This window comes from Dromaius novaehollandiae, chromosome W, assembly GCF_036370855.1.
Source record: "Dromaius novaehollandiae isolate bDroNov1 chromosome W, bDroNov1.hap1, whole genome shotgun sequence".
NCBI classification, from domain to species: domain Eukaryota; kingdom Metazoa; phylum Chordata; class Aves; order Casuariiformes; family Dromaiidae; genus Dromaius; species Dromaius novaehollandiae.
In genome coordinates this window covers 47,212,959-47,228,478 of record NC_088130.1, presented here as the reverse complement: position 1 = coordinate 47,228,478, position 15,520 = coordinate 47,212,959, and the positions used below count along the sequence as shown (strand labels likewise).

The following is a 15,520-nucleotide window of genomic DNA, read 5'->3' as shown; positions in this document are numbered from 1 at the left end:
CTTTCTTTCTTCTAATGATCAAAAAAGGAATACCTGTTCTTATCATACTAGTCAACTTGCATTATCGTATGTGCCATAAACCTACATATTAACCAGTGTGAAAGTACTTATTTTGGAATTTCTTCATGCAAAATATTGCTAAAATATGCAAGGTATATGCATCTAGAAAAATATTTTACTGGATAAAATAGAGCTGATTCTTGGGTAACAAAACAAATGGAATGGAATAGATGAGTTGACTCTACTTTTTAGCTTATCATTTAGTACCCCTAACTTCTGAATGATTGCGCAGTACATTAAAGTCAAAATGCACCACACAAAAGAACTCTGAACAAATGTATTTATACTTTGACCTTACTATGCTGAGCTTTATTAAGCTAAAAAAGCACATTCATTCTCCTTCCTACCTTAAAGAAAATCAGTTCTTTACAATCTAAACATCTATTTTCAATTAGAGATTTAAATCAGTCTATCTTCTTCCAAGTAGCAATAGGGTTTAGAGAGTCTTATTATTTATTGCATACATTCTTATTACTACAATTCTTAGTTTAATTTGAGGTCTAAACCAGCAGGAAGTTCCCAGCGGTAATGGGTGCTGCTGAGAACCTCAGGAGCATGGGTCGAATGAAAAAATCCAGCATACCTTTCTGGAAACAAAATCTTAAAATCCGGAAAACTTACTATAAAACTATTTACATTTCATTTTTGATTTAAAAAGCAATATTATGATGGTTGAAGGCATACTGGTTTTGAGTGTTCTGGATGAAGACTAATGTAATTAGAGATCATGTTTCATAACTGATAATATTTTAACAGGAATTTTGGAAAATAAGAGAATCTTATCATTTTATGGTGGTCAGAGAGTAGGCTAGTCTGTGACCTTTCCCTTATGAAGCTATCTGAGTCAGACGGATAATTGTTTCCTAATGAGATCTGGCTGCCATTTTTAGAACATTTGGGGTTTTTTTTAGAGGCTTACAATAAAAGTTCATCTTTGACCTCTGTTCTGGTGTGTTTACTGGAACTGGTAGCTTTTAAGCTTCTGCCTTTTCTTCTCTATCCCTGCAGTGGCAAACTGCTGTAAGGCAGTAACCATTTTTGCATACCCCTTGACACGTATAAAGCTTTCTCTTTCTCCTCTTTTCAATTGACAGTCTATATTGCAGATAAATAAACAGAAGATTGACCTCACACAATAGGTAATCTTAAAAACTCAAGCTAGTTTTGTACATTCTAGAAATATACAGATAGGAAGTTTTTTCTTGTATTTCTTTGCATTGAGACATCCCGTCTGGAAAATAATGGTTGCTTATCCTACAAACATGAAGGGGAAAAACTATATTTAAGTGTGATTAAATCAAGCTCCTTTTTTCACTGCTGTGTTTACTTGATGCATTTGTAACTGAAATCTGAAATCTATGCAAAAATATCTAAGTGTGGGAGAGAGAAACAGGAAAGGATTTCTCTGTGGTATTATTCCCAGAAAAACACAAGAAGTTCATTTTAACTTAGATTAATATTATATAAATTCCCATCAGTGGAAATGAGTGGAAATGGGAAACTTATAAAACAAACATAGAACATTTCAGGGAGCTTTTTTTTTGTTAATTTTAACTACAGTGTCACTTGTCCACTCTTTCAAAATTTTTATCAACAAAGATTAACAAGTAACAGTTTTTCAGAACAGAGTATGCACAGAAGATGGATTTTACAATTTTGTTACCTACATAGCATTAGTAGCCTTGTTCAAAAAGATATTTTCTTCTTCTTTTGAAAAAGCTAACTGTCAGCTTCAGTATTTATGAAAATGTTCTTTAAAAACCAAACCAGCTTTTTCAAAATTTAGAACAGAGATGAATATTTCCACAGTTTTCTTTAAAAACATCCAATGAATACATGCCCCGTTAAATAAATATTTATTTTCTATGTTTAAAATTTAAATGATCAGATAGCAAGGCTCACATAAACTGAAACTCAATTTGTTATTGTTCAGTTTTCAAGTAAGGAGAATTACAAAAAGTACACAGACATAAAAATCTATCTATCTATATACATACAGATATTTTTATAATATGTGCAATACTTCAGTCACCTATAGGGCTGCAAGTTCCATGAAGAAATATGGTTCTGTGTAATATGACTAATCTGTGTGCCCAACTTTATACTTTCAGCAAATAAAAATCATATATCACACCTAACTAATTTATTTTAAGCATCAGAGAACAATTAACGTATATTCCAGTTTAATTATTTAAGAAAGGCACTTGGTTAACAAAGCATACGCTGAGTTATATCCTATTAATTTCATGCGAAATATCATTAATTTAAATGAGTTGTGTTTGCTACACTATGGCATTGACACAATTGTTTTTTACTGCAGTTGTGATGAGAATTATCAAGTAGGATAAATCAGCAGCATTCTAGGACCTCCATTGTAACTATCCTTTTTGTGGACAAGGAATCCATCCCACATCTGAAGAGGTATTTAGGAATGTTACTTCCCCTCAGACAAATGGAGTTAAATGCCAAAACACTTTTTGTGGATCTAGGTTCTAGCCTTTTTTCAAAAGTCTCTAATACAGATTCAACCTTTAATCCTCAAGTGGCTGTAAGCAACTGCAAGGCTCTGACAAAGCCCTGACAGATCTGTATCAAACCAAAGATGGGAAAGTACTGAAATTCCATTTAAATCTTTTGCCAGAAGTTCCAGAGACTCAATTTTATGTATTTATTTATTTTCTTAAGTAGAGTATGGTATTTGCATAGGTTTGGGTTTTTTGTTTTTTCTTTTTGGAATGAAGTGCTAGGCTGACAGTGGGTATTACCTCTCCATCTCCTTCCTCCTCTGCTTATCCTTCCCTCCTCTTTACCCCTGCATTTACTGATCTCCCTCTCCTTTGTAGTCTTTACTTACACACAGACTTAATGACTTCTCCCTTCTGCTGCTCATTTGTTTGTCTACACCTCTTCTTCGATTGAACCATTGCTCCTGCTCTTGAAAGAGGAAAAACTACCTAAAGGGAGAGAGACAGCATAGTTGATGAAAGGATTGTACGATGATTGCCATTATAGTAAGAAAATAGGGCAGCTTCTGTCTAGCACAGTGTTCACTCTGCTTGCGTTTCCCATGTGTTACTGAATGACTTTGCAAAATGCCTGTATTTTCCCAATTGCTGTGCTATGAATTAGTTCTCCCTTCCATTTTTTGCAATTCCCTTTTCAACTGCTCTGTGGTTCTCCCAAGGGTTTGAGAAGGCCACTGGTCATACTTCTGGTCTATCTGATATTATTTATTTTCATTTATCCTCTTAATCTTTGCCCAGATGTAAAATAATTTGAGAATACATGCTAACTATTCACATTCATTTCCTCTCTAGTCACCAACAGGTCTTAAGTATTACTTCTTAGGTATTGCTCATCATATTTCTCAATGTCGGCAACTCCTCCTTACCTTGTAGCCTCCTTATCATTTTTGCACTTGCATTTATTTTCTAATGAATTACTCCACAGTATTCTGAATGCTGACTCTTCCTTTACAAGAGCACTAACATCTGCTTTTTCCTCTTCATTTCCAGAAGCCTGTATATACAGGCAGCATGACTGGAAATTGCTAGTCCTTTTATCTAGTTCACACACAGAAAAGTAAAACAACTATTGCAGCATCTTCATGATATTTGAATGTGGTAGAATTGGCCTCTTCTCCAGCTGGCCCTGCTGTGGTCTGCCTGGAATTCCTTTCTTTTTCCTGAGGCAGCACTTGTCTTCACCTGGGACCAAAGCTCTTCTGCTCACCTGTCTGTTCCTTATCTTTCAAGGCCTGGGTCCTTCTCTGAAGGCCAGTCCTGAACTACTTCATTCAGCTACAGGATAAGAGAAAGGTCCTCAGTATTCAGCAGTGGCTAAACCCTCCTCTTTTTATCATAGTTCTATAAACAGGAGAGAGAATACAGAGTAGTCCCCAGTAGATTTCCTTCTTTGTGCTATCATTATAGGAAGAAAAAATTCATAGGAAAAGAATGGTTTGCGTGTCTGTGTGTGCATGGGGGGGAGTTGTGACAGAAAGTGCAGTAAGAAGCCTTAGATGAAAAGAAAAGGAGAGGGAAAGGAGGGGAAAAAAACGATGAAGTTAAAAGTAAGAGCTTTGGATGTTAACAACTGAAATAAAAGCATGGAGCGGTGTACGTAATAAATATGCAGTCTTTATTATGTTTCAGGTTAATCTCTTCATTCTTACTGTCCACATCCTCCCTGCACATTTGGTAAATGCTCTAGCAGGTCCTATCATTTACTTTCTTAAATTAATTTGTCCAACAGTCTTCCCTCCTTAAAATGACCCATCTGTCCTTACTCCTAAAAATTTTCATAGCACAATGTTGATCATTTTAATCCACCAAAATTAAAATGCCTTCTACATGAAACAGCTTGACAATGAAGATATTTCCTATAGATGATGGGACATAAGCAGTTTAATCTCCTTTGGAGGAATGGCCCAGGGGGGCATAGCTTTGTATGTTAGAATGAGTGACAAAACAGCTGAAAAAGAGTAACTTTTGGCATTTTAAATTCCATTTTTTATTCCCTAAAGAAATGCTTAGTCTCCAGCGAATCAAGTAGAATTCTGCAGTGTTTATTCAGAACTTCAGCAGGTAATAGTGGCTTGTGCCTCTTTCCTTGTTTTTGCATTACTATATTCCCTTAATTTTCCTGTGCTTCCTAAATGTAATTTAACTACTAACACCACCTCATAAAGTTACGTGAAAAACTGATTTTAGCTATAGCTCATATCACACCCTGAAAAATTGGTCCTAAGGGTATTGGTCAAACTAGGAGAGACTCTAAATTGTAAACTCTCTTTTTCACCATACTCATGAACACATTAATTGTATTTATTTACTTTTAAAGCTGGCCTACCCAGAAGGCCATGGGCAGAGAATACAAAGTCTCCTCTCAAGCCTGTGGGGTGGAGGAGGAGGTTTCCTGTGAATCATAACTAGAAAAGTGTAGGATGGTCTTTAGATGAGTCGTGGCAAAGAGTTTTTACCTGTTTGCCGCAGCGCTGAGGTTTTCAACAGTTCTACCTTCTAAGCAGAAGTTGAAGGGCGTGAGGAAAGAGAAATTGTTTGGGGGTGGGGAGGAGGACAGCAGGGAAAGGAAAAGGAGTGCTTCCCCCTGAGCACCTGAGAGTGAGTAAACTATAATAGTTGCTGAAATGTTGTTATTTTTAACTAGTTCTTGAAACTTCTGGCATGGCCACTGCCTGGAATGTACAAATGGAAGCAACCAAGGTGAGCAGTTAGGGAAATAAGAGATCTGTGGTTGTGCTAGGCTCCCTCATCCAAGACCTGAATGCTACATCTTGTGTGACTTTTCGTATAAACAGCCTATTAACGAGGAAGAAGAAGATTTACTGGCTGATGTCCCTTTCTCAGGATTGCCAGCCTGAGCAGTCTGTAAGGTGGGCAAACTGACTGTCTGTCCTGACACCCTTTGAGGTATCCAGCCACCACTCAGGCTGTTGGTCAGGCACTCAGGCAAAGAGGTCCTGGCTTTCAGGCAAATCTTCTCTACAAAAGTCTGTGTCAGCCTCAGTCAGCGCTGTCTAGAATGAACTGACATGAGTATGTCTTTTCATGACAAAATCTAGTCAGGCTCTTCCTAATACATGTAGGTGTCAGGAGAATTGCCAGGCATCTAGTTTTTGTTCTACTGTGGTAGACTGTGGTACTTTATTTGGCATTGCAACGGAGCAGAATGCATGCGGTGCGCTCTCTGCGGCAGCCAGAGATAAATGTCCTCATTTCACGAGGGTCTGTGCTCCCTCCACATTGCACTGTATGTGGGGAGCGTGTGTCATGAGGGCGCAGATGGTGAGAGGCTGGCCTTCCCAGGCTCTGCAGAGGTTCCTAGACCTTCTCTGAATCACTGTGTCTGATTTCTGGGGGCTAAGGAGATGAAAAGAACTTGCAATGCTGTGCTATGAGTACCCAATGTTGTAATGAGAAGTCAGGTTTCAAGGGCTAAAAGGGGCTTTCTTACCTTCCTAACCCCTCCACAACATTGACAGCTGAGGAAGGGTGGGAGGACAGTAACTTAGTAAAACATTACTTGTGTCTCATTTCATAAACTTCAAATAGGAATATAGGCCATACATTAGCTCAACAGCTAACGTGTACTAGAAACTGAATTAAATTGTTTCAATGTACACATTTAGTGTACTTTTCTGACTCAATGTAGTCAGGTGTACAGCCATACTTCTATTAACAATCTAAATGAAGTCAACAAGCTGACTCCTGTAAAAAATTCCATCTCTGCATTTGAAATTTTCAGATGGAGATGGCTACTGCTCCTAACAAATTATGCAGGTCAATAGGGAAGGGGTAACCACAGTTTGAAAAAACATCCTAAAAATGTCTCCCTTGCACTGGTATGCAGCCTGTACCTGAACTACTCATGGAAGGTATTTGAGAAAATGGTGCCACCAAACCTACTCAGTATCTGAAATATGCACATCCCTATACACACTCATCTGAAATTCTCCATTAATTTCCATTGCAAATTCAGTATTTACTACTCCTCCTATACTGGAATATGAACATCATCTTTCTGGATAATGTGGCCAACAAAAAAAGACAATGCAAATTACGATATATAAAAAAACAAAAATCAGCATACAATTCACAAAATCAGCTGCCATCCAAAACACACTAGAAAAACCTGTAATGTACAGCTAGACCCTTGCGTACTACTACATCTGTTCTCACAACACCTACTTCACCAATCTAAGAAGTGCCTTGAAAGAAACAGGCTGTGTATTTGAATCAGCCACCTGAATACCATCTATGAACCTAACAGTGCAAAAAGGAAACCCTCAGTGACAGTATGTTCCTGTCTATTACGTACTACCTGACATGTATGTACATGAAAATTGTTAAACAATTACAGCATCTACTAAAACACATCCTGGAAGAATTCTTCCTGCAACTCTTTTCCGCTTCTGTTTTCAAATAACCCTTCCAGTTTTGCCAAACTCATAACCCAAAGCAAATTCTCCATGTACTGACAAACGCCCATCAGAACCAAACCTTGCCAACACAGCAAATGCAAAATTCATAAATACCAACATATATAACATAATCAATGTAAGTGCCCAAAAGAGATATTAATTTCCATGGGTCTTGCTCATACACTTTTTCGAATGTGCTATATTACATCAAACGTATCAAATACACATCAGAAGGATGTGTGGGAAACGATCAACCACTATGCATCACGGTGAACTCGCACAGGTAACTCACCACAGGGACAACCCAGCGAAGGTTAGGAGAATACTTTTTCATAAATAATCCACTCCATTTCTTGCTCAGTCCGTATACTCACTGGGGATCTACAAATCATTTTAAAAAAAATGATCCTGGGAACTTAATTCTTAACTGTGGATAAAAAAGTCATAGACTCAGTACCAACATTGTTTCTAAAGCTTACAGTTTTCTTGCTGACTCATCCTGTACATTCATGTTAGCAACTGTTTTCTTTCCAGGGGTTTAATTGCTTAAAATGATTTTATGATACAAGAACAATCATGTCCAGCTTGGATTTTGCTACTTGTCAGCCCTGATTAATGAATTTCAATCAAGTCTAAGAGCCTGTTCATTTTCACCAGTTGTATCAGTTGGTCTAATTAAAGATACTACTTCTTCTACAAACCTTGCCAAACCTTCTACAAACCTTGCTTGTATCAGACTATCGTAGCCACAGTGTCATCACTACGCTCTCAAAATACACAGCAGTTAGATAAACTTATAATTGAAACACTTTTTACTCCCACTTTAACAGAAAATGGAATGGGTGTGGGAGGAAGAGGGAAGTACAATAAATTTTAACTTCAGATTTAGACTCACCATCATGCAAAGGTTGAAAAGCAGTGCCCTCAGGGCCTCATAACAGCAACTAGACTTTACACTGATTTTTCTTCCACGAATTGATGGGGTTCTGTGCCATCTGCATTTATATTTAAGTGGATCGGTCTCACCAACAGTAAAGAGCAAGACTATTTCTTTTGTCACTTAAATCTCCTCTGTGCAGATTCGAAAGGGGGCCTTCTTGCCAAAATATTTCTGTTTAATCTCAAGGTACACTGTGTAATCAGAATGCTTTGAAACATATCATGAAAATGTGTTGAGCTGATGCTGTCATGATGTTCAGTTGTAACCTGTACTATGTTCCTCTAGCATGGTTAATCGGAATGTATGCATTTTCTCAAGCTCAGTTTAATAAAATAAAATATTTAGAAGATTTTATTTATAGACATCATAATAAAGTTTACTTACAACTTTAGGCTAAGGTGTTCTTCTCAAAGCACCTGGTAAAGCCACTCTCTCTGTTGACAGTTTTTGCTTGTTTGCAGGTATGGAAATGAGTTAATACACAACTCTTTCACCTTTGTGGCCTGGAAAGTCAGTATTTCCTTATTGACCTCGCGTATTACTCATATCTGCCTTGTAAGATAGTATCAAAATATCTTTTGATGGAAGAAACTAGTGGATGATACCTGTGAATAAAAACATTTAAAATATTACTTTAGTTTTATTGTTTTGGCAGCTCTCATGCCTTAGAACTTAGGCAAGGTGTAGCTGAAAAAAACATCTCTTTCAGATTAAAAAAAAATCACCCTCTCAAACCATTTTCCCCACAGAAAAATGAAAAAAAAAATCTATAATGGTTTTTAGTTATGCTACTCAAACAAGGGCAATGTTTTATATTTTGTTTGTTCAAAAGAGAAAAGATAAATACTAAAAAAAGATTTCTTAGCATTTAGAACTATGTAGTTTATATTTGCCAGGTGGAGAGAAGAAAGGGAAAAAATAACTGAAAAAAGTGAGCTGAAGATTCATAAAGAAGAGAGAAATGGAAAAACACAGTGATTCTTGTTTAATTACAGTCAAAATTGAATTTCTTTTATGATGAAGAAATTCCCTAAATATTTTACACATTCTGAAAAAGACAGTATTTTCCCCAAAGTAAAGTTCTCTCTTACCATGAACCCTATTTTGCATATTGACAAAAATTAAAAAGATTGTTTTTAAGCCCTCCTAAAAATGTTTCAAAGTAGCTTTTCTACAAATCAAATTACTTAAAGTACAATATATTAGTCTAACAAGTCTAGAAATAGGATAGTTCATCTCACTGGAACGTGTAGATCTCCTTGCTTCAATGGGATTTGACCTGTGTTTTCAAACATGGCAGTTCATAAGACATTCAGTGTTAAATATCATTAAGCCAACATCGAATCCAGGAATTCACATATTTTTAGTCCTCATTTTTACATGATTGAGATTACTGATAGAAAATAAGATGAATAAGCTGACAATGAAAAAGTAATGATTTTTTTACATGTGTGCATATATACAACATTGATAAAAACTACTTAGAGATTTGGATTGTAGTGTTAGCCCCTTGTGAGAAATATTAATGCTCAGAATAGAGATAAGGAAGCCATAAAATGTAAAATAAATGAAATTTGTTCCACAATTACAGAAATATGGATTCATTCAATGGTTAGCATGATGGGTACCATTATCATAAATGTGCCTATACAGAATATTTCTGGAATGATAATTGTGATACATTTACAGTGTCTATTTCCACATCATTTATTCACCAATTCATTACTTCAGAAGGGATTCTTATGGGTTTTCATCAGCTTAAAAAATCCACCACCATTAATTTTAAATAAACTTGCCACAGAAATTCTTCATTCCTACCACTGGAGAGAGAGGAGTGATAGCTTCCTACAGGAGGATGCCACACTAATTAGCAGCTTTTGAAGAGCAATGTAACTAGTGTACAGCTACTATACATCTGCTGTAGAGCTAATGTAATTGATTTCCTAAAAAAAATTATTTGAGGTTTGATTAGAAGTTGATACAGTCCTCTTTTAGGATTGCTTTTTTGGACACAAAGATCCTCAACAACGTTAGATGTTACCCTTTTTGGATCCGACAAGCTTACCAAAGGCAATTGTTCAAAATCATCTCCGGGACAAAGGCAAAATACTGAGCAAAAGTGTATTTTGGGCAATTTCATGTTTTGCTCTCTCTGCCAAGTTCACATTTAACTCTGTCTTCAGTGTGGCCAGAAGCAGCTCTGCAGGCTCTCGTGAGCAAGGGGTTGATGGTTACTATCCACAGATGTCAGCATCCTCACACAGCATGGCTCTAGTTTTCATTCTGTTCCATTTGTTTTGACCAGTGCAAGATTTATGTGCTGGCATCAGCTGTCAAAACAGACTCTTAAGCTAAGAGGCTGCATCATAGCTTAAAGTCAATGTTAAGGAGACTGTCCAGGAGCAAAGCAGTCCAAATCAGGGAAGAGTAAAGGTGCCTTAACATCACCTTAGTGCCTTTTCTCCTCCATGAGGAATGCCGTGCCAAGTGTACCTCAGTCAGAATTCAGGAGCTCACCCATGGTAACTAAGGACAAGAAATACAAACAAAAAGTCACAATAAAATGTTTAAAAATAACTCTAAAACATTCCTAACCATTTCTGGAACACAGCTATACAAAATAGGTTGCAGTGTTACAAAGTTTTTTTGTTGATACTTGCATAATATTCCAAATCTTAGTCACAATACATTTATGTTCATCACTATATTTGATTACTATTTGAAAAATAATGCAACCAAATATAGAGAAAACCTCTTTGTATGGTGTAATGTAATATTTAATCCGTGTAAATTTGGAATTGTTGCAAAGTTAAACTGAGTACGGGCTGTTTACTCTGCTTTCCTTCACATACAGTAGATAGGAACCTACACACTTAGGAAGTCACAACAATACACTTGTAGGCCTACTGACCACTAAACTACAACAGCTTTGTGTCGATGTAACTCAGACTTTCATCAGCATGGAAGTGGTGTAATCCAGTTGTGAATCAGATCAATTCAGAAAATGTTACATTAAGACTTTTTGTATGAACCACGGACATATTTAAGTTAAAGACCATCCAAAGTAAGTAACGAAACTTCAAGGTACACTTGTTAGAGAAATAATTGCCTATTGTCTCTTTATGTCTTTCAGGCAGTTATTATTTCTACTAATTATCATGTAATACTTATATTGCAATGATGTCCAGAAGCCCCAATTCAACTCAAGTTAAAATCCATTGTTCAAGTCATTATCTAAACATTCAATGAGAAAAACTGCTTATGCTGAAGGCCTTTGAATCTCACTCTTAGAAAAGCTGAAACATGAATATAACTAACAATAGTGGTAAGAATGGGGAAAAGCAGCAATAAAACATTGTTACACCGAACAACAACATATACATTGTTCAGACCATTTAAAGTCTTGAAAAGGACAAATATAGATGTGGCTGTTTTACCAACTGTTCTTTCAGTTTAGCTGTATGCTGTTGCAATAGTTACTAACGTCACTGTTCAAATATAAAAATAGAAATTTGAATGAGAGAAGTTTAGGCTTGGTGTCTAATGTGAAACTGTGTATAAAGAATTTGTTTAAACTTTCACTGGGATCACTTGCATAGTCTCACTTGAAAGTGTCTCATTATGTAACTTTATATTTTGTACTTTGTGCACTTAATCTGTAATTATATGGTAACTGGGATACCAGCTCTGGGAATTAATGTTGCTGGGGACTCTGTTGTAGCTGTAATCTAAATACTGTCTTGATATTTATAGCACTTTTAAATCCCTGGGATAATTCTTGGTATTTCTTAATTTGTATAGATAGTTGTATCTTGTCTACGTAAAATGTCTTCAGGAGCTGTGGTCTAGCTATCTATAGCTTCAGTAATCTTTGGCTGGGCTTTTATTTTTGATGGCTAAAACTGTAAGTGAAATAAAATCTTACACTGAACCTAACATTGCAACTACAGTAGATCCTCCATGGGAACAACAGTTGCTATAAATTTCCCACACCCATCTATTATCCAGCTGCATTAATAAATGCATTGGGCAATGTGCAATAAACATTGCCAAAGAACAATTTCACATTAAAAAAAATTATGATAATCTCATGCATAAAGTAGGTGCCTTGAAGAGTTCATGAAAAAGGAGGAGGATATCAGTTACAGACAGGCATTCATATTAATTATGATAAGGATACTTTATTGGGAATTTGACAGGAGTGATCAATTGTTCACATGAGATAAAATATTAGTAACTTCATTAAAGCATCACTGTAGTGCATTATACTGAGAAATTTTAGATCTCTTGGCAGTGCTTTTTACTTTAGAGGCTGAAGTTCTCATACTTGGCCTTAGTCTGAAAGTGACTCATCTGAAGAAAATGGCTTATCTGAGCACAAAAAAAAATTGAGGTGATTTAATGCTTTGGGAAATTATATATATAATTCTTATTTACAGAGGCTGATGGTTATGGTAATTTAGTTTAAAGGTTTGAAACTAGGCATAGATGTAATTCCCAAAGAGATTATATGCTCTGTTAAGGTGGAGACAGGATTCATTGAAAAGTAAAGAATCAATAAACAAATATTTATTATTATCCTAATAGAAGTGTATCCTTACTTTCTGTATCTGAATGGAAACATATTAGATACTCAAATTTACAAATCCCATACATAGACAAGAAGTTTTAAATAAATAATAGTACTGTTAAACATTGTGGACTTACATGTGATCAACAGTCCATCTTGTTGCTAATGATTAAACTATCTTCATCCAAAGCCCCGCAAGAAACTGAATGAAGCGATTAACGATCCTGAACAGGGATTGGAGTCATTTTCAAGGACTGGTAATAGTTTAAACAACTTTTCACTTCTAGATGCATGCTAAAATCAGGGGCAGATTGATACTAACCTGACATAGTGTTTTCCATTGCTGTTTTGTGGCTCATGTAAAATGGCTTTTTTTTTAGCATTTTGTCCATTTCTCAGTAAACATATATTATCATAATAAAACACTATCCCAGCTAAGTTGGTGGTAGTCCCAGTAGAGAAGCCAGAGATTAAATGGGCATGAAAATGAAACTAGCTCTATCCTTAGACATGGTCTCTGCAGAACACAATTAAGGAACATAAGGTGAGCAGCATGTGTAAATCTGACCCGCTGTCATCTTCGTTCTCCGTTTTGTGGCTGAACAGAACTTCAGACTCCAGGACTGTTAAAACAGCATATTGCATACACAATAGGTTATCAAATATCTATGTCAGACAATCAAGGAAATTGAATGCATTTCCATCAATATACCGTTGAGATCTAACACACACCAGTGAGGATCAGTCATATGACCTACAATAAATATGACATGCATTGACTGCTTTTCAGATATGCTTGTACACTACTAGACACTACAGTTAGCAGCATTTTCAGTAACGTCGTATGGATGTATTGAGGGAGTTGAAATACTTAAAGAGAAAATACAACTTTGTATTCCAGGGCTTATGTGAAAGTGTAACTATATATGTAACATTATTGTAAGTGCTGTTATTTGCATCTAAGTTTGATACAACATATCCAAGCAGCATGTTTGGCCGAAGGCTGTTCCCCTCCCCCAGACTGGTTCCTTCTCCCAAATTCCTGGTGACTAGGAGTTACTGGAGCAGAAGGCCCAACGGAGCGACAGCTGCCGGCACTGCTTCCAGTGTAAGACAGCAAACGTCGGGTACGTGATCGATCGTCTCGGCAGTTTTGATATAATACGTGCAATTATTGAATTAGGAAGCTGAGCTGCTTATGCCCAAGGAAACACTTGTCATTCCGGGCTGAATCTGTCTCCACACTGATGCATTCCGTCACACGGAGAACGAGCCGCCCCCTCAACCCGCGGCAGTGACTCCGCCAAAAACACGAGGAAAAAATAGCTGCACCTTCGTCCCCGATAAGGGATCGCTAACTCATGTGTGCTTAGTGGGCGAGAAAGGGCACCGGCGGCCCGGCCCGGCCCAGATGGCGCGGCCTCGCCGCCCGAGCCCGTCGCCTCGGCCCCGGGCTCGCGCGGGGCCCCGCCCGCCCCTTTGCCCTTTGACCCGCGCCCCGCGCCAACGCCCCCCGCCGCCGCCGCCTCGCCCCGTTCCTCCGCGCCGCGCTCCCGCCCCCCGAGCAGCGCCATTGGCTGCGCCGGGCCGTCCCTCACGACGCCCCTTGCTCGGGATTGGCTGTCGCGTCGCCGCCGGCGCTGAGCCCCACACTGTCCCGCGTGGGGGAGGGGAGGCCGGTGGGGCCTGGCGCGGCGGCGGCGCTGCTCCCCACTCGCCGGGGCCAGCGAGGGCGCGAGCGACGCGCCTGTCCGCGGCCCGCTCCCGCGGCGGCCGCCCACGCCCGGCCGCGGCGCCGCCCCGCCCCCCGCTGCAGTGCCTCCTGGGCGGCGGCGGCGCGCGGCGCGGCCCGGCAGCCGCAGGGGCACGCGCAGCGCGCGGGCGTTTCACCGTTTCGCCCCCCGGGGCATTTCCCCGGCCCCCGCCCCCTTCTCAGCTGCCCTCCCGTCTCCCGGGGCTCCCCCTGCCGCCGTCGCCGCCGAGCCGGGAGAAGGCCGGGGAGGGGGGTGAGAGAGGAGGAAGGGGGAAGTGTAAGAAAGGAGGCGGGGAGAGAGGGCGGCGGCGAGGCCGCGGCGCGGGCGGGCAGGTGAGGAGGGCGGTTGGCCGCTCCCCCGCGCCCTCGGCGGGGGGGGAGGCGGGCAGGAAGGCGCCGGGGTGAGGAGCCGTTGGGGCGCAGCGGCGGAGGGCGGCGGGCAGGCGAGGAGGGGCGGCGGCCGGGGCCGGGCCGGGCCGGGGCCCCCAGGGAGGGCGGCTGGCTGCGGGGCGGGGGGCGCTGCGGGCTCGCCGCTGGGCGACGTTGCTGCGGGGCGGTCGCGGCGCCGGGCGGGGCCGGCGCGGCTCGGGGCCGCCCGCGGGGCAGAGCCCGGCGCCGCCGCCGGCAGGGTCCGGGAGAAGCCGGGCCCCGCCGCCGCGCTCCCCCCGTGCACACGCACATCGCACGCTCTGGTCTGCGGACGCCTCCGTCCTCGTCGAAAGCTGTTGCATCTTTTTTCCCTCTCTTTCCTTCCCCCTCTCGCCCCCCTCTCCCTTCTACGAGAAGAAAACTTGATTGGATTTAATATATTTCCGTGGGATCGGAAGGAACTCCTGCCTGCTGCATCTGGTTTAGACACCCGACAGATAAGGTAAATTAAAGGGAGAAGGTTTGGGGAGTAGCAGCAGCAACAACAACAGCAAAATCCTTCCTCTGTTGAAGGGGGTGGGGAGAAAGGAAGGAGTTCACGCTTCATTTTGATATCCTGTTTTTGGCCTTTATTTTCTGATCGGCTCGTGTTCTCCGCATTCCATAGTCCGACTGTCCTTTGTGTTCCCCCCCGTCTCTCGCTAAAATGCTGTTTGCATGGACGTAGCCGCTGGTTTCATGGAGGCTGAGGAAACAATCTGGGGAGACCGAAAGTTTTTAAGCTCCTCAGACACAGAAGTTTCTTTGTTCAGTGGAAGAAGGTACTGAGCTGAAACTGCCCGATTCCGTGTCTGTGCTTCTTCAGCTCCTTCCCCTTGAAAACAG

General features: G+C 40.3%; 1 protein-coding gene and 1 long non-coding RNA gene across 13 annotated transcripts in view; one reads left to right on the top strand and one right to left on the bottom strand.

Moving 5' to 3' along the window:
• Window positions 1–8,852: 8,852 nt before the first annotated feature.
• LOC112987110 (uncharacterized) lies at window positions 8,853–13,887 on the bottom strand. Its single transcript, XR_003260200.2, has 3 exons — window positions 12,836–13,887; window positions 12,651–12,737; window positions 8,853–10,469 (listed from the first exon to the last, which is right to left on the bottom strand). It is a non-coding gene; the product is annotated as an uncharacterized LOC112987110 (long non-coding RNA).
• A 450-nt stretch (window positions 13,888–14,337) lies between these two features.
• The window catches only part of ERBIN (erbb2 interacting protein), a 114,314-nt gene continuing 113,131 nt past the window's right edge, over window positions 14,338–15,520 (top strand). For 3 of the 12 annotated variants that reach the window (XM_064500160.1, XM_064500162.1, XM_064500158.1), the window contains exon 1: window positions 14,803–15,137. The gene's annotated coding sequence lies outside the window, so the exon portion shown is untranslated. Of the gene's footprint in view, window positions 14,668–14,797; window positions 15,138–15,520 lie in introns of those variants that run through there. The other 9 variants (XM_064500155.1, XM_064500161.1, XM_064500154.1 and 6 more) reach the window with 8 other exon arrangements.